We start from the raw sequence: 18946 nt of genomic DNA, 5'->3' as shown, positions 1-18946 counted from the left end.
TTTTAAAACATTTGCTCATAGTGAAAATTATTCCTTTGCGTTTATAACTTCTTGTTGAAGGTAACTAAATATCTTTAATTCATTCTCTGAGGAGAATAAACAGTAAATCTCGGGAGATTCACTGACTCTTATAAATTACTCGTATTGACATCATCCTATTTCTAAGCACTGTTGTTCTGTAAATTCTCATTTGTGATTTTTATTAACCATGAATAAGTATTTACTGTAAGATGGTACATTCAACAAATTCAATTGAATACATAGTCATACTGAAAACCAAGTTAAACAGAATGTCAAAACAGACCTAAATTTGATGCAATGTTAAATGTCACTTGTTTCATGCTATTAAACTTTATTCTATTATATATTTATTTTACTTTTTTTACAAGTCACGACTTATTTAACCAACATAAGTTTTAAAGGTTTCATTTGACTATAACAAATATGTTTGAATTATAGTTCTTAATACAATGAAGAAATGGGGTTTATATCCCTAATATACAGATGATATTATTAATCATTTTATGTCCTTTTATTTTAAATATCAATCACTTAATAAAATGGCAATTTTTTGATATAGTTATCAATTAAATTCATTTGTATGAAAAGTCTGACAATTGTAATACTGTACTAGTCATTCTGGGTCAATTTGTTCAAAAACTTACATAAAAATATTGAGAAATACTGTAAAAAAATAAGACTTTGACAAAGTAGGATATGTATACTCAGTAAATGGTTTATATTAAATTATTTTTGAGTTTCCTTATTTGTAGACTACAAATTATAATCTTTTTTACAGTTCTCTTGATGATTTTGCCCCAGAAACTTAATTTCAATCTATGACTGTCAGAACTAGAAAAGGCTGGAGAATCCAAATATAGGTAAGTTGTTAAAATAAAATTAACATACAGTAATTTATAAGAAATGATATAAAAAGACTAAAAGTATATGAACATTTATATTAGCAGACAAATTGATGGATATTTTCAAAATACATTTTTTTTATTTTTAATGTGATTAACAAATTGAGAAGTAAACAAATTTTTATGTATCAGTTTTTATGTGAAATGAAAGTAATTTATGACCTTTACACCATCTGAGAGATTTTAAAGTTCCAGAGGTGTTAAAAACTTTGTTCATTCATATATATTATTTTTTTCTTAGAGAATAAGCCTTACTCTCAACCATAAAATAGAAGAGCTGACATAGCTTCGACTCCTACTCCTCATGGAAATCTGATGGGTTATTTGACATACGCAGAACAATCACAGTCTGTATGATAAATGTTTTGAACGTGTGCACAAAGACAGGTAACTGTGAAGCGAAAAGCAAGAAGATAACAAAATTCCAATGACTGATGTTTCTTCTTTGGAGTGACCATAACAGACTTTGTTTAAGCCATTAAATGAGCAGTTAAACATGTCTCCAGAGAAAGAAGCTTAAATGTTGGCACCTTAAAATAGGCAAGAGACAAAGGAGAGAAACATAATGGAGAGAAAATGGAGAGAAGGAAAGAGAAAAGCTTCACAGTGATTCTCTAGCTCAGAATAGATTCATATCTATTCTCTTCTATCTGTAAGGAGTTCCCATTTTATCCTTATATAAACCGACATTTTAATTTCAGTTCTAATAATCATGTTCTGTCTTGGAAATGAAGGATTCATTTTTTAAAAAAGAATTTCTTTTCCTGAAGTTATTGCTACATTAATGAATTTTTCTCTCACACTTCTGACTCTTTGCCACTCTCTCCTTCACTGTATCCTCACCTCTCTCTCTCTCACTCTCTCATTCTGAAGCTACCAAATACCATCTAGATTGATTAAGCAGTACCAAAGTTTTATCTTGTTACATGGCTAAAAGTTATAGTTCCATATTTTTATTTTTTATTTGTATGGTGCAAGAAATAAAGGTATATATGAATTGTTAACAATTTTAATATTGGAATTCATTTGAAATTTAGAGGTACAGATTTGAGAAGGACCACTACCATATGTATTTACACTTCTATTTGTTAGTAATTACTAGAATTTGAAAAAATTAATATAAAAATACATAATACTTATATAAATTTATAATGAACTAATTAACTATTTTCAATTGAAAATTGAAAAATGAAATAAGTAAAAAAAGAAATGCTTATTGGCAAATGTGGATATTATGTATATTACTGTTATGTTTTGGACTTTTGATGTTAGTTCTATTAGTGTATGTTATCATCAAATAATAGTCATAGAAACTCAAAACTACTGGGGTGATATTTTGTCTGAAAGAACCTGTACAGCCCAAATTCTAATATTTTATTCAAAGATCATGGCCTCTGGAAATATAAAGCCTTAACCTTAATCACTAATATGTTTTATAACTCTTATGAAAACATTACAATGAAGAAATCTGTCCTTGGCTAATTTTCTTTTTTCACATTGTAAGTTGTTCAACATTCACACAGAGAAGAAACTGATTCTAAACAGAATGCTTAAAATATTTCTAGAGTGTCTTTAAAAATCTTGTTTTTAAATAATTTGAACTAAAAGAAATAAAACTATTATCTCTTTCTATCTGAGAAGATTCTTTTTTAAGTTGGTAGCTTTTATTAAGATGATGGTTTTCATTTTCTGTACTTTACCTAAAATAAGGATTTATTTTTTGCTAAAATATGTATATCATTCTAAAGTATTATCTTAATTAGTTATTTTGATATAAAGAATACCTTATATTGCATAAAAGCTATTTTTTTGTTGTTCCATTCATTCAGAGACAATAATTATTAGTAGTAATTAAAACATCCCAGTAAAAAATATGTAGTTATTTTTTTTTCTTAAAATGTAAAGTCTGTACTTAGTAGGTAAAAAGGTACAGAGTTTTTGTCATGGATAATTTAAATATATTAATAACATGCTCCTTTAATTGTTAGTTACTTCAAATTGCAAAGCATTATTTTCAAAGGATGTGTTAATGTAAAAAAGAGAAAAGAAAATCTTAGATAAATGTAATGTAATGACACTATTTATACATTCATTCATGTATTTATTCCTTATTCATGTATCTGTTCATTTAATAAGTTTTAATGAAATAACTACTATATTTAGAAAATAAAGTAAATGCTGAAGATAGGGGAAGCATGTAATTATATTGAGACTTATCATTTTCATTCTAACTTAAGGCTTGTTGGGGAATTTTAAAAGCAATGGGAAGAGCGAGCCATGACAGGGAACAAGTACTTACATAGGGCCTGCACAACTTCTAATTCAAGATGTTTATAAAACAATAACAGAGAGATTAAGCTAAGAAAGTTGTGCTATAAAAAAGAACTGAGGTTACTGCATCCCAGATGATAAAAAAGGATGATTTTGAGACTTATATATACACTACAGACACAGGAGACATACTGGTATTTATAAAATATACACTGTTTCTCAAAGGATACCAAATGATATCAAATAATTTTCCAAAGGTTTTATTATAGGAAGTGAACATATAAATTATATACTAAGGTTTATATAATTTGAAGGAAAAAATACTGACTTTAAAATACATACAATGTATTTGACCCTTGAACAATGTGAGTGTGAAATGTGGCTGTCCGCTGCCTTATACTATATAGTGCCACACACACATTCAGTGTTCCACCCAATAAATAAGACTGCAGCCCTTTTCCAAATACCAGAGCATGAAATCTTCAGTTTTGCCTCAGAGAACACCTTGATCTTTAAATTGTTTTTTCTTTTTATTAAATTTATTGACGTGACACTAATTAAAATTATACAGCTTTCAGGTGTACAATTTCACAAAATATCATCTATACATAGCATTGTGTGTTCACCACCCCAAGTCAAATCTCCATTTATCAACATTTATCCTCCCACAAACCCCATCTCCCACACACAATCATCATACTGTTGTCCTTGTTTAAGAAGTATTTCTCTTTCTTTTCTTTTTTGCACATTTGTCCCCAGCCTCGAGCCTGACAGCTGTCATCGGGCTTTCTATTTGTCTCTATTTTGCTTCTTAGTTCATTTTGTTCTTTAGAGTTCACCTGTGAGTGAAATCATACGGTACTTGTCCTTCTCTGACTGGCTTACTTCACTTAGCATAATATTCTCTAAGTCTATTTATGCTGTTGGGTTGTTTTATATGGGGTACTCCCAGTCTTAATTTACTGTGGTTATTAAACAATTAGCAAAACAACTTACATTTGCATTTATTTTCTAGTGCATACATCTGTGCTCCGTGTTTTATTTCCTCAAAATCTATTTTTTTCATAGAACAATAATAAATCTATTAGAGAAAAAATACATAGTATAGTAGTACACAGAATTACTTAAATATCAATAAAGATATTTTACAAATATCTATAATACTAATAAACATTGTAAATAAATACAAATTATTTTTAAAGATTAATCTTTAACAAATGTTTAAGTACTTACAAGAAGCTAGATAAAATAAGACAGGAACAAAACTACAACAATAGCAAAACAAAAATAAAATGGCTAAATTAAGCTTTAGTGTATCTATAATTACATTAAATGTAAATATTTAAATATACCAATTAAAATAAAAGTTTAAGAGTAAATTTAGCCTAATCAGGTGGTATCGCAGTGCATAGAGCATTGGACTGGGACGTGAAGATCCAGGATCGAGACCCCAAGGTCACCAGCTTGAGCACGGGCTCATCTAGTTTGAGCAAGGCTTGCCAGCTTGAGCCCAAAGTCGCTGGTTTGAGCAAGGAGTCACTCGGTCTGCTGTAGTCCCCCTGGTCAAGGCACATTTGAGAAAGCAATCAAAGAACAAATAAGGTGCAGCAATGAGGAATTGATGTTTCTCATCTTTCTTCCTTCCTGTCTGTCTGTCCCTATTGGTCCCTCTCTCTGACTCTGTCTCACACACACACACACACACACACACACACACACACACACCCCGAGTAAATTTAAACCACATTGTTGAACAAATGAGTTTGTAAAATATGATTTTTGAGTATGCTCACTTTTATTGTTACAAAATGGCACTGGGCAGCACCAGGTATAGGTCTGTGAAATTGCAAATTACCTTCCTGCTTGGGAAGGACCATTGTCTTGCTAAAGATTGCTGGAGGAGAGGTTTTCAAGCCAGAAAGTTTTAAAAGAGAAGAAGGAGAAGGGGGATTCCATGTTTGCAGCGTGAGAAGAGAGAATGAAGGAGTGCAGATGGGAACAGAGCTGAAAGTTTTTGGGAGCTCCACTGAGACTGGTGGGGCCTTTGATTCTACGAGAAACCGGAGAAGATTTTTCTGGTTGTGGAATGAGATAATGTGTCAAAGCTTTGTGAGCTCTGAATGAAGAGGGAAATGTTTTCCCTGCCTGTTTGCTCATCAGCTGGTGTGAGACTTTAATAAAGGAATGACCCACCATTTTTTGGCTCTACTGTTTCTTTACCATCTGGCTGAATCCAATGGGGACCTGCATGATTGCTGGCCATACACACATAATCCAACTATCTCCAGAAAATAAATGAACTCTATATATAAGAATATAATCAGATTGTAAGTAAAATGATGGAAAGAGGTATATCATGAAAATATCAATTAAAGAAAAGAATAGGTGGTTGTCAAATTACTCTTCAGAGAAAATAAAATTGCCACGGCATAAAAGAACACAATTTTATGATGAAAAAAGCAATTTTTTAAGAGGGCTTATCTATCCCAAATGTGTCTACACTAAATGATAGAGCTGCAAATATATAAAATAATTTATACTTTACCATTACTATGTTTTTAATATAGACAAGTATTAATTTCAAATATAATTACTAATTGTATCCTGAATAATTGCATATTTATATAATTTTCCTGGTAGAGTCACTATATGATGGTATTGTTATTTTATCCTGGGTACTGAATATTTTTTAAGAAAAATAACAGCAAAACATTTTCAAAGATCTTTACAGTTAAGCTGTCACCTAATTTATAGTAACTGCAAAATTCAGGGACTATTAGAAAGTGTTTCGGTAAAGGTAACAACTTCAGAAAATGATGTAAAAGAGGTGCTCTTTGAACTGAAAGCAGTAGCCCCATGGAACAGATGAATGGTGTGGGTTCTGTATGGTGTTCATATTGAAGCTCTATTCTTTTGTAGCTCAGCAGATCAAATGTGATGAGCCACTTGTTACTAAGTAGAAGGATATGGGCTTTTACTTTCACAAAGCAAAGAATCTAATTGCTCTTTCTTTTATAAATACTACTTATAAAGATTTGGATTAAGGAAAAAATAAAGCAACATTCTAATTTCTGCTACTAACTATGGGTTGTCAGATATTTGTGCCATACATAAGAAAATATTGCTTTTAAAAGGCACCTAAAGATGCTACATTGTTTAACATCCATGTTTCTATAAAAGACTACAAGATTTCTCTTACATAATATCTGAATAAGGACATCTGAAGTTTTCAGTGATCTTCTGATTCTAAATTTGTAAACTGAACATGACACACTATAGGTTCCTTTTGTATTCCTGTGAGGCTCAATTTCCTTAACTGTAACAAGATAGTTTAGGTCTAAAATTTCAAATTTTAGAGTTTTCATTCTATATGTGGCCCCTGTGGTACATGATAAACATTACTAAACAAGAAATATCTCTGTAAAATATCAACATTTTTGCCTTCCCCATCTACTCTCCTGCCTCACCCACACTGTCTTGCATTCTTTCTAATCTGCTTGCAGATCTTTGAACACACCAAATTTACTTGTATTTTAAGGACTTTGTACAGGTTTTTCTCTTCCTGAAATTCTTCTGTCCTGGCTGAGTAGCATCGTCTTGACAACACCAAGGCTGCGGGTTCAACCCTCAGTCAGGGCACCTACAAGAATCAACTAATGAATGCATAACTAAGTGGAACAATAAAATGTTTCTCTTTCTTTCTCTTTCTTCACCTCTAAAATCTCTAAAATCAATCTATCAATAAAATAAAATAAAAGTCTTTCTTACCAAGATAATCATGTGGTCAAAATCTTTACCTATTCTAATATTTTTTTCAAATATCCCTTTATGGTTCAAATATCACTCTACCTCCAATATTCTATTAATAGCCTCACTTTTTTTTTTTTTTAGTTGCAAGAATCACACAGGCAATTTATTACTCACAAATCCTTTTGGTGTGCCTGGGTACAGCTTAAAGGGGCCCAGTTGGCGTGCTCCTCTCAGCTGTCTTTGGTCAGAGCTCAGAGCGGCGTGGAGACAATCCATGTTCATTTTGGAGTCTGGGCGACGACTGCAGCAGGGGGCCCCTCAGCTTTAGTACCTTTTCTGGCCAACACCTTCTAACAGATGTCAATCTACAGGATTATCACCTCAAACTACTTTTTTGGCCCTGGCCGGTGGGCTCAGTGGTAGAGCGTCGGCCTGGCGTGCGGAAGTCCTGGGTTCGATTCCTGGCCAGGGCACACAGGAGAGGCGCCCATCTGCTTCTCCACCCCTCCCCCTCTCCTTCCTCTCTGTCTCTCTCTTCCCCTCCCGCAGCCAAGGCTCCATTGGAGCGAAGATGGACCGGGTGCTGGGGATGGCTCCATGGCCTCTGCCTCAGGCGCTAGACTGGCTCTGGTTGCAACAGAGCAATGCCCCGGATGGGCAGAGCATCGCCCCCTGGTGGGCATGCTGGGTGGATCCCGGTCAGGCGCATGCGGGAGTCTGTCTGATTGCCTCCCCGTTTCCAGCTTCAGAAAAATACAAAACAAACAAACAACAACAAAAAAACTACCTTTTTTGGAGTTCCTCTAAGGGAGCCCCTTTTATGTTAATCTACTGAAATGTTACATTAAACCACTTTTAAGATGTTCCTACGAAAGCTTCTTGTTTATGATAACTTAGAAAGTTTTGACATCAAGCCACTTCTTATCTATGTATAACTTCACACACACACTAACTGCTCGAAAGTTAGAGTCTGTTTATCACATCTTCACACATTATATTAATTCCTATTCAGATGGCATAACTTTATTTAATTTCCTTAATTAATTTTAATATTATATCTTAATTACTTTAATATATCTTCCATATTTTTAAATATTTCTATATATTTAATTACTATAACATTTAATTACTACAACACCAACACTCTGTCCACTGAGCCACCAGCCAGGGCCAAAAGTATAACTTTTTTTTTAATAAATAAATTTTTATTAATTTTAATGGGGTGACATCAATAAATCAGGGTACATTAGCCTCACTTTTCTCTTGTGTCTTAGTATTCCTGAACTCACTTTCTTTACAACTGTTCTTCCAAAATACTTAAATACTTAGTATCTTCAATATTATAATTTATTTTATACTTTTATTGTGTATTACATAGTTCTCACTAGTGAAAGGTCGATTCTATGAAGGCAGGAGAGTTTGTCTACTTTGTTCACAAGTATAGGTCAAGTTCCTTCCATAGTCCTGGTATGTAACAAAATATTTTTTGAGTGAATGCTGTTGTAAACTATAATAACTATCTATAGGAAAAGGTTTCATTTATAGTTCCATTTCTTATTTTGCCTAATTTGCATATCTGTCATCTGTCATAATACCTTGTTCTGTAAAATAATAATTTGCTTTGTGCCATTTTCTTTTACCTGAATTATTATTTTTTTTACTTATCTTCATACAAATTCTTCAAAAGAAAAAAGGGCTAACATAGCTTTCTTAAATGTAAATAATGTATTTGGCCAACTCACTTACAATCTCTATCACAACTTTAAATATTCCTTAAAGCCCTGGCCGATTGGCTCAGCGGTAGAGCATTGGCCTGGCATGCGGGGGACCCGGGTTCGATTCCTGGCCAGGGCACATAGGAGAAGCGCCCATTTGCTTCTCCACCCCCACCCCCTCCTTCCTCTCTGTCTCTCTCTTCCTCTCCTGCACCCAAGCTCCATTGGAGCAAAGATGGCCCGGGCGCTGGGGATGGCTCCTTGGCCTCTGCCCCAGGCGCTAGAGTGGCTCTGGTCATGGCAGAGTGACGCCCAGGATGGGCAGAGCATCGCCCCCTGGTGGGCAGAGCCGGGTGGATCCCGGTCGGGCGCATGCGGGAGTCTGTCTGACTGTCTCTCCTCGTTTCCAGCTTCAGAAAAATACAAAAAAAAATATTCCTTAAAATAACAGGGCTATTCAGTATATTCTAAAATTATAAAATTAGTTACAGACCTAAGGTTGAGAATCTTAGATCTTTACATATGTATACATATATGTGTATATATATATATATATACACACACACATACACACATTTATTTATAATGCAAGTATTGCTATTATTACACTGTATAATATGTACATATATTGGTGATAAATTATAAATTTTAACATATTTAATAAACTATCTTCATTGGAAGACAATTTCACCCACAGCTTTATACTGGGTATACATTTGAGAAAAAATCTGTAAGTATGCTTCCATTCATAAACTTAGCGTGTATATATAAATTAAGTATATGAAGTGCTAGGAACTGGACTATGATAGAGAAATACAACACAGGAAAGATTGCTTCCCTCATAAAACAATTTTGAGAAGAATTACAATAAAATAATTATAAATAAATGAAAATTTTATTATAACAAAATATAAAAAAATAATGAATAATCAATTGTTATAAATTTTTTTCAAAGTAGAAATAGCTAACACTTCATTACTATGTGTCTAAGAAGATACACTATTAATTCTGAATCAAAATATAAATGTATATGTAAATTTTATTAGAGTAAAACAACATAATGTGTTTAGTTCTTTTGTAGATAGTATAGTGGTAATTTATTCATTTAAACCTTTTTCTCTGAGATTGCAGTATTGTGCTGCCTACTGTTCAATGCAGAAAAGCAGTTTCTTTATGTATTTTGTTCATTTTCATATTGGTAAATATATGGTTTATTCCAGTACAAATTATTCTATCATGTACTATAAATATCGTTTCATTGGAAGGTCATCTGAGATGGACAGATTCTTAGTAGGAGAGACCATGTAAGAAGCTATTAAAGTTTGACAGACAAGCTATGATTAGTACTTACTTGGAATAGAATAATAGTTTTAAGAATGAAAAAAATTACAATTTTCAATATTATACTATTAAAATATAAAATATAATATAAAAATATAAATTTTCATTTCCAGTATATTTCTGCATTTCTAATATACAAAACTATAGTGATTTTGAGGTCCTTAGAGCACAGACTGTGTTACCATAATACTATTTATTTTAATATAGATCAGCTAATTTTAAACCCAACTCATAAAACTCACAGATCTGAAATCCCTTTGGGTTCCAAAATTGTTAAAAAATGTTTCCTCTGTCTTGATGCTATTGCAGGAATGTATATATTGTAATTTCCCTTTACAGACTAATTAGAGAAATAAGATTTACAAAGGCCCAGAGGTCAAATCAATGAAATAAGAACACTGTAATTTGTTTCACTGGGTCATATGGGTGAGTCATGATCAAGAGCAAGAAAATTATGGTTGAAACTGTTCCCAGTGACGGATTAATACCCAGAGGATTCGAACTTGATTAGACACTCTACTAGGTAAGCAAATGTTTGGGTCATTGAACAAGTACATCAGTAAGGTTATGAGATACAGGCCTTGACAAAAGAAAGGATGAGCCCACTAGTTTCTGAGAAATTACAGAGCAGAGCTCATGAATTTTTTTTTCAGATATTATCATAATGCCCAATTCATAGTAAGCATGCAGTACACTGTTGCTAACTACAAAATGTACGTCCTCTCCTAGTCTAAAAAAGCAACAGTCTTAATGAGGGATAAAAATCACATTGCTAGTGTTAGATCCCATAGGAGGGATGCACAGGGCCTGAAAAGTCTTATAATAAATTTGTTTATGCACCAGCAAACAGATGGGCTGAGTCCAAAATGTGTCTGGGGATCTAAGCTTTTATATGGTTAATGAGCAAGGCTACCTCGGAGGTTATTTTTGATGGGGAATTTTGGCTCCAGGAGAGAGAATTTGCTCAAATGGGAGGTTGGGTGAGGGAAAGTGGAGAGTTATAGGAACTGACCTGGTGCCAGATCACTTCAAGTTTAACCTGGCTATTTGACTTTTTTTTGTAAGGGGCCATGGACTTGAACCTAACAGCTAAAAAACACTTGCATTTCCCAACAGTTCTTTCACTCAACAAATATTCGTGTAAAAAGTGCTAATTTGAGGGCCTGGCCAGTTGGCTCAGTGTTAGTGTGTCAGCCTGGCGTGCAAGAGTCCCGGGTTCGATTCCTGGCCAGGGCACACAGGAGAAGCGCCCATCTGCTTCTCCACCCCTCCCCCTCTCCTTCCTCTCTGTCTCTCTCTTCCCCTCCCGCAGCCAAGGCTCCATTGGAGCAGAGATGGCCCCGGGCGCTGAGGATGGCTCTGTGGCCTCTGCCTCAGGTGCTAGGATGGCTCTGGATGCAACAGAGTGACGCCCCAGAGGGGCAGAGCATCGCCCCCTGGTGGGCATGCCAGGTGGATCCCGGTTGAGCGCATGCAGGAGTCTGTCTGACTGCCTCCCGGTTTCCAGCTTCGGAAAAATGCAAAAAAAAAAAAAAAAAAGGTGCTAATTTGATGGGATTATATTTGGGATCAATCAAAACTAGATCCCATGACAGTTTCATGGATGTGCTTAGTCACAATTATCTTTTCAAACAATCATGATGATCATGGTGTGTGCTTTGTGGAAGTGAAAAGGACTCCTTTTGGGATAGCTTATCTAGGCTGGGAGTAAAGGTCAGTGAATTCACAATCAGAAGCCCATCCTGTATGTGTTTTTGTTTTCCTGTAAAGAAGGTCCCCTGCACTTATGTAAGTTTAACTATAACCTGATGTCAGTAGGTTAAATATGTCCTTGAATATACTGAGGCTGTGCAGGTAGTAAAGATATACATATACCCAGATAGATACTTATTTTTGAGAGAAAATTACAAGTATTTTATCATCAACTGCTGTTGATTTCCTCAAAGGATGATGTCATAACCTGCCACTGTTTTCTGTTCCTGATTCTAGTAGCAGCTTGACTAGCATTGCTAATGCAAGCCAATGCAGCTGGACTCTGTTATCACCTTCATCGCTGCTGCTAGGGCCTTTTCTTTCATATACCCATTATGCCAGACTGTGAGTTACCAATTTCAAAGACTTACAAAGGCCCACTGCTGGGCCATTTTGGCTTACTGATGCATTGGTTCTTTTTCAAAGGTTGAACCTTCCAGTTGAACATAATATGTAACATTTTCATACACGATATGTCCATATGCCAGCTCTTGTTTTCCCCAATATTGCAATATATATTTTTCTTCCAGGGTCTTAAACAATTTTCCAGATATTAAATAGCTATGATCTTATTATATTTTTCTCTCCTTGGGCCGCTAGTCTGTTCATGCTAATGGGATGACCAGGTTCATGGTGTGAAGTTATGACCATTGGAAAGATTTAAAAAAAAATTTTTATTGAATTTATTGGACTGATATTGGTTAATAAAATCATACAGGTTTCAGGTGTACAGCTCCGTAAGCATATCATCTGTACATTGCACTTTGTGTTCCCCACCCCAAGTGAAGTCCCCATCCATCATCATGTCTCCTCCCTCTACCCTCCGACATCTTCCTTCACCAGCCTTTCCTCCCTGCAGTTCCCACACTGCTGTCTGTGTCTATAATTTCTCTCTTTTTGAATTTGCTTAATCTCTTCACCTGATTTTCTATGGTCACTCTTTTTGAAGGATAATGGTAGTTATCAATGCAGTTGCTATTGATTTTGTCTTGCACTGTTAGACCAAGACAAATCGTCAACAAACCCAATTAAAGTTCTCTTCTTACAACTAGTCATAAGGGATTAGTATAGATAGATGAAGAAAAGACAGTGGTGCAACGATGAGAGGTATCATGGACATCCAGGCTTCCTACACATGTGTCTGACTTGTGTAGTCTGTCACTAATTGTGATGCATTTCAGCTGTAGCACTTCACTTGCCTATTGGGGATGATTTATAAAATATTCTAATAGTCCATATCTCTTCTTGCTAAATTATGACAGATGGAAGAGATAATATAACATTGAAACAAACTTATGACTGTATTTTTGTTTATTCTATGTGATGTTGCACTAGTTTTAATTATTCTCTTATAAGATGATTCTTTTTTTTTTACAGAGACAGAGAGAGAGTCAGAGAGAGGGATAGATAGGGACAGAAAGACAGGAACAGAGAGAGATGAGAAGCATCAATCATCAGTTTTTCGTGGCAACACCTTAGTTGTTCATTGATTGTTTTCTCATATGTGCCTTGACCGTGGGCCTTAAGCAGATTGAGTAACCCCTTGCTCGAGCCAGCAACCTTGGGTCCAAGCTGGTGAGCTTTGCTCAAACCATATGAACCCGCGCTCAAGGTGGCGACCTCGAGGTCTTGAACCTGGGTCCTCCGCATCCCAGTTCGACTGTGCCACTGCCTGGTCAGGCAAGATTTTTATTTAGAACACATTTTCCAAATCAATTTTCACATGTCATATGAATAAAGCTATATTAATTTTTACCGAAGGTGTTGAGATTGGCTACAATTAGGTTGAACTTTCAGTATTCTATAGTCATCCTGCAGCATTCATTCTAATTCTACAGATATCAAACTGGTGAATTGCAGTAGATAAGAACTATTACTCTTACCTTGTTTAAATTATTGAGGATGGTATTCATAGTTCCAAAGCCACCTTGGATGCAGTATTGTTTTTGAATTACTTTCTTGTACTGAAAAGAGTAGTTTCTGAAGACTTCTCCTAACATTTCTTACCATAATAATTCTTTTTTGTGAACTAAAGAAATATTGTTATAACAAGGTAACTTGGTCACCACTGTAAGGTCTGTAAACCAGGACTTAGCAAAGACCATTTTATTATCTCCTCTTTCCACATATGTTTCAATATATCCCATGTCTCATAGAGAAGGAGCATTATGAACTTTTGATGCTTTACGTCTCAAGGTGTTAGTGAAAACACAGACTCTGTTTATAACATCTCTGAACATGTCAGAGAACCTTTTACTCCCAGTGCACAGTTACAAGAAATACCAAAAGTTTGTAGTTAAGAATTAGGGGATCCATTGTGTGTATACTATGATTTACATGCCCTTTCTTCTGGGACTTCACTGCCTCTTCAGGCAATGGATTTAAGTCTGATAATCAGCTTAGCTTTAGAAACTGGAAAAGCATCATGACTTTTAAATTACCAACTACTTTCCATCTTTGATTTGTTCTGTCAGCATAAAAACAAATAGTAACTTTTCAGCTGTTCAACTGTGTCTTATTAACTGTATTTATAACCTTATGCATGTCACAACCGCTTGAATGCCATTGGAACATTACTAGTCACCATTATGGCTATGATAACTTTTCTTCTGGTGGCTAATCACCACTGCCTGGACTCTATTGTTTTGTTATTAGTAAGCCAAGTTTTGTAACAACCTCTACTACTTTTTAGCCCTGGTATTGGGAAGAGTGACTCTCTCACACTGAACTGCTTAAGGATTTGGTATTCCCATGGAACATTATCAGTTTGTGAGTCTTGTGACTGCATGTAATATACCCAATCCAGCATGTCTCTTCCTTCACCATGCATGAGGGAAATTGCATTACATCACTATACATTATGGGTCATCATTTTTTTTTTTAGTTCTAGGAGGTATTATACAAGTTAGTTTGACAAACCTCTGAGGTCCCTTCCGGAGAGTGATATCCTATAATTTGAGTTGCTACTCCCAAGTTTTATTTAATATCTAAATACTCTTAATCAGTACCCTTAGAATATAGTTTCATGCTGAAACCTACAAATGACAGCTATGCATTGTACTTCCTTTGAGTTACAGTTTTATTTTTCCCTTATGAGGACCAACATGTCTCCAGATATCTGATGCAACAAATGAACCCTATTTAATAGATGGAAGAAGCCCAAGGTTCGTGTTCTTAGTTTTGTACTGTGTCAGTTTGCCTAAAAAGAGAGATCTCTTGTTATTATTATTATTATTTTTAAATTTTTTTATGTTGCCTTATTGGAGCAATATTCCTGACCAGTATGCAGTAATGTATTTTCTAAACAGAGAAATGTGCAGAAATGACATATTATCTTTTTAAACAGGTTTTCATTACACCTTGACTACTATTGAATTAATTTCATTTATAAAGTTTTATATATCAAAAAGGTTTCATTTGACCAGACTTTCCATTAATTTACTTCTGAAAAAAGTGGCATTTAATTTTAGTTACTATATTTTACAGCATTAGAAAGCTCAGACATTTTGGTAGCTTCTCAAAATGTTATTGTATTACAATGACATTTAGTAGGCAAAAAAGAGTCTATTATCTCACAGACATTCACACAGATGGGTCTCATTTGAGAGCTCTATGCCAAAGAGCTGTTATTTAAGACAAAAATACTCCTAACCTGAGTTTCTTAACACCAAAACCAACTTCTGACTCTGAGTGACTATCTTCTCAGCCACATTTTAAGTGCCAATGGGCTATCTCAGCAATTGTCCCATGTGGAACTCAGCATTAGAGCACCAGATCTGTCTGATAGAGGTAATAGGCATTATTATTTTATCAAGGTAAATAAAGGCTCATTTTTTAAAAAGTCACTTTGAGATACAAATCAAGAACACAACATACTCAGAACTGAGTTTTGAGCCATCTGGAATTTTAGAAATTGTTGGAAATGTTTTCCCATAATGTTTCCCAGCTATGGAGACTACATTAATACTTGGATTTAAAACCATTTACTTAATAGAGTGAGGTCATCTTGCAAAATCTGAATCAAAAACATGGCATTAGATTGACAGAGTTTGACAATATGCTCTACAAACAGGGGAAGTCTGATTAGATACATCTTCCCTGTGATAGAAAAATCAAATTCTTTGTATACATATTTAATTTTATTATAATAAAGCAACTTATACATTTTCAACATTTAAAATTGTCCATCTTTTTCTTTTCATTAAAAAGAATATAAGATTTTAAAATTAATAGTAACAAAATTACAATGTAGAATGTCAATTCCAATTAAGATCCTCTAGGTTCTGCTGATTGTACCATCAAATGTCAGATCTCAAGTCATAATTAGGAGATAAATTTATTTTAAAAGCATCATTTAAAAATGCAAGAATATCTGTTAAACATCACAATTTTACATGCCAGAGGAGAAGCCATTGTCAAAATACCCACTTAACTCACCCAAACATCTCTAGCCCACCCTTTGCTGGCTTTTTATAACTCCATTTTTTAAGTTTCTTTTAAAGAGTTAAAAGTGAACAGATACATGTTAGTTAAAGATAACTTTCTATATTCACATAGAGACACATTATAATCTCTGCCTAATATAAAGAGAAAAGAGGGGAAAAAACCCTAGAATTTTATGCACTAATACATGAGAGCTTAGCAATCTCTTGCTTCCAGCTGAACTAAGGGAGCAGAAAGTTTTTGTTTCCTACAGAACAAGGTGGTGTTAATTCCATAATGCTTTTATTGAGACAGGAAGAGATAAAAATGAATATGGAACCTAAATAGGTAGAGATTCTTTTCCCACTGTTTTCTGCTTAAGGTATTTCTTCCCAAAGTATATTGAGAACCCTGGTATAATAGAGAGACAAGAGAACTCAAAAATAGGGTGACTAAGAACAAGAGGGAGGAAAAAACCTCAAGTTGTTCCCAGGGACTGGAGATCTTTTAAAAAGAAAGGCTGAAACCCACTTGTGTTCCATAAGTCATCTCTTTCATTTTTCTCTCCTCCCCACTGCACCCCATTATCATCTTCGTCTTCACTTTCATCCAATCCCCTTAAAAATCAATAACTTCCCATCACTCTTCTTCTCCTTCTTTCTTCTTCTTTTTCTCCTTTTTCCTTCTTCTTTCTTTTCCTTTCCCTTTATCATCTGCGCCAGAAACCAAGTGGTACTGCAATAGATTTGGCCTAATATCATCTATGATCTCTCCTAACTCATCTGTACCTACAACACTGATTAGTAAATCAGGTAAAGAAGTTTCCTTGTTCTTCATGCTCTCTCTTCTTGCTAGTATTTTTCTGTGCTTGACTTCAATGGTCTGGCAAATGCTTTCCAGACTTCCATTTGATTTTAGAGAACTTTGAAGATGAATCATCACTCTCAATCAGATAAAATACTTCAGACGGAACTTTATTTTTGAATAAGGCTTTTCATCTAAATAAAAATCTATTATGTAACTTGATATAATGTCTTCAAATTCCATCACTTCAACTCTTGTCATATAATGCAGTGCCTCTTCATCTTCATCCCCAAGCAAATGAAACACTTGTGGATGATTGACAAAAGTTATACCCACATTTGCAATAAAAAAAATTAATTAAATTTATTGGATTGACATTGGTTAGTAAAATTATATAAATTTTCATGTGTACAGTTCTGATGCATCATCTGTATATAGCATTGTGTGTTCACCACCCCAAATCAAATTTATATCATCTGTATATAGCATTGTGTGTTCACCACCCAAAATAAAATCTTACATCATCACATTTTGACCCCCTTTACCCTTTACTAACTTCCCCCGCCACTCTCTTTCCCTATGATAACCACCGTACTGTAACTGTGGTCAGTGTCTACCAGTTTTGTTTTTTTTTTCTTGTTTGCTCATTTGTTGCTTTCAGTTTAATATCCCTTATACAAATAAAATGATATGGTTCTTATTTTTTCCGAGTTATTATGCTTAGCAAGATATTCTCCAGGTCCATCCATGTTATCAGAAATGGTAGTATTTTACCTTTTTCTTATGACTGAGTAGTATTCCGCTGTATATAGTGCCATAACTTTATCCAATCATTTATTGAGCAATCTACACTTCGTTGTTTCCATGTTTTGGCCATAATGAATAATGCTGCAATGACCATTGAGGTGCACATACCTTTGCAAATAAATGTTTTAAAATTTTCTGGTATATAGCCAGAAGAGGGGTTGTTGGGTAATAGAATAACTCAATTCTTAATTTTTTAAAGAACATTCATATTTTTTTAAGTGAGAGTGGGGAGATATACTGAGACAGACTCCTTCATGCCCCCAACTGGTATCCACCTGGCAGCCCCAGTCTAGAGCTGATGCTTAATTCAATCAAGCTATTTTTAGTGCCTGTGGCTGAAGCAAGGGGACAATGGCTTCAACCAATACAGCCATTGGCTGCAGGAAGGGAAGAAGGAGAGAAAGTGAAGTGGTGGAGAAGCAGATGGTTGCTTCTCCTGTGTGCCTTCACTGGAAATCGAACCAGATGTCCATAGCCAAGCCAAGCTCTATCCACTGAGACAGCATCCAGGGCCAACTGTTTTCCATAGTGGCTGTACCAGTTCACATTTCTACCAGCAGTAAATGAGCATTCCTTTTTCTCCACTTCAAAATTTAGGGTTTTGGTGATCAATTCTGACATCATGAATAAGATGTTTGGTGGCATTTGTTACTTTCTATTTCTTTTTCTTTACTTTTTTAAATTTTATTTTCAAAATCTCCTCATTGGCTTGCTCCTTAGTCTATCTCATTTTGTAGTTGAGCAATACTCTCAATTACTTTTTGCCTTTCTTTCCCTGAGACCCTTTCCCAGGGTCTAGGCTGCCCCTTTAATCCCTGCATTTTACCAGGTTGGGTGGGGCCTGGAGGGGAAACACAAAAGTAGCACAGATGGGTGGGAGGATGCTTCCTTTCATGCACTTCAGGCAGTCCTGCCTATGCCAGTGCTTGCTCACTTGCTGGTTCTCCCAGCCTCAGACATAAGGCCTGAGGAATGCAGGAGGGGTTGGGACAGTACACCAGGCTCCAGGATCCTGCTTGTCGAGAAAAGGAAGCAGTGGGCAGGTAGATGGCTGGGCTCCCTACCTGTGCTCTGCATTCCAGCTCTCTGGGACACTCACAGAATGCACTGCTTCCTCCTCTGCCTCTTTTTCATGGTGCGGAATCCTACATTATCTTAAAG

General features: G+C 35.1%; 1 pseudogene; it reads right to left on the bottom strand.

Annotated features, from left to right (window-relative positions):
* Positions 1–1218: 1218 nt before the first annotated feature.
* On the bottom strand, positions 1219–18606 carry LOC136309330 (protein SET-like; annotated as a pseudogene).
* Positions 18607–18946: the final 340 nt, after the last annotated feature.

The sequence above is a fragment of the Saccopteryx bilineata genome, chromosome 6 (assembly GCF_036850765.1).
Source record: "Saccopteryx bilineata isolate mSacBil1 chromosome 6, mSacBil1_pri_phased_curated, whole genome shotgun sequence".
Lineage (NCBI taxonomy): Eukaryota > Metazoa > Chordata > Mammalia > Chiroptera > Emballonuridae > Saccopteryx > Saccopteryx bilineata.
The sequence above is the reverse complement of the archived record's forward strand: the minus strand, read 5'-3'. Positions and strand labels throughout refer to the sequence as shown.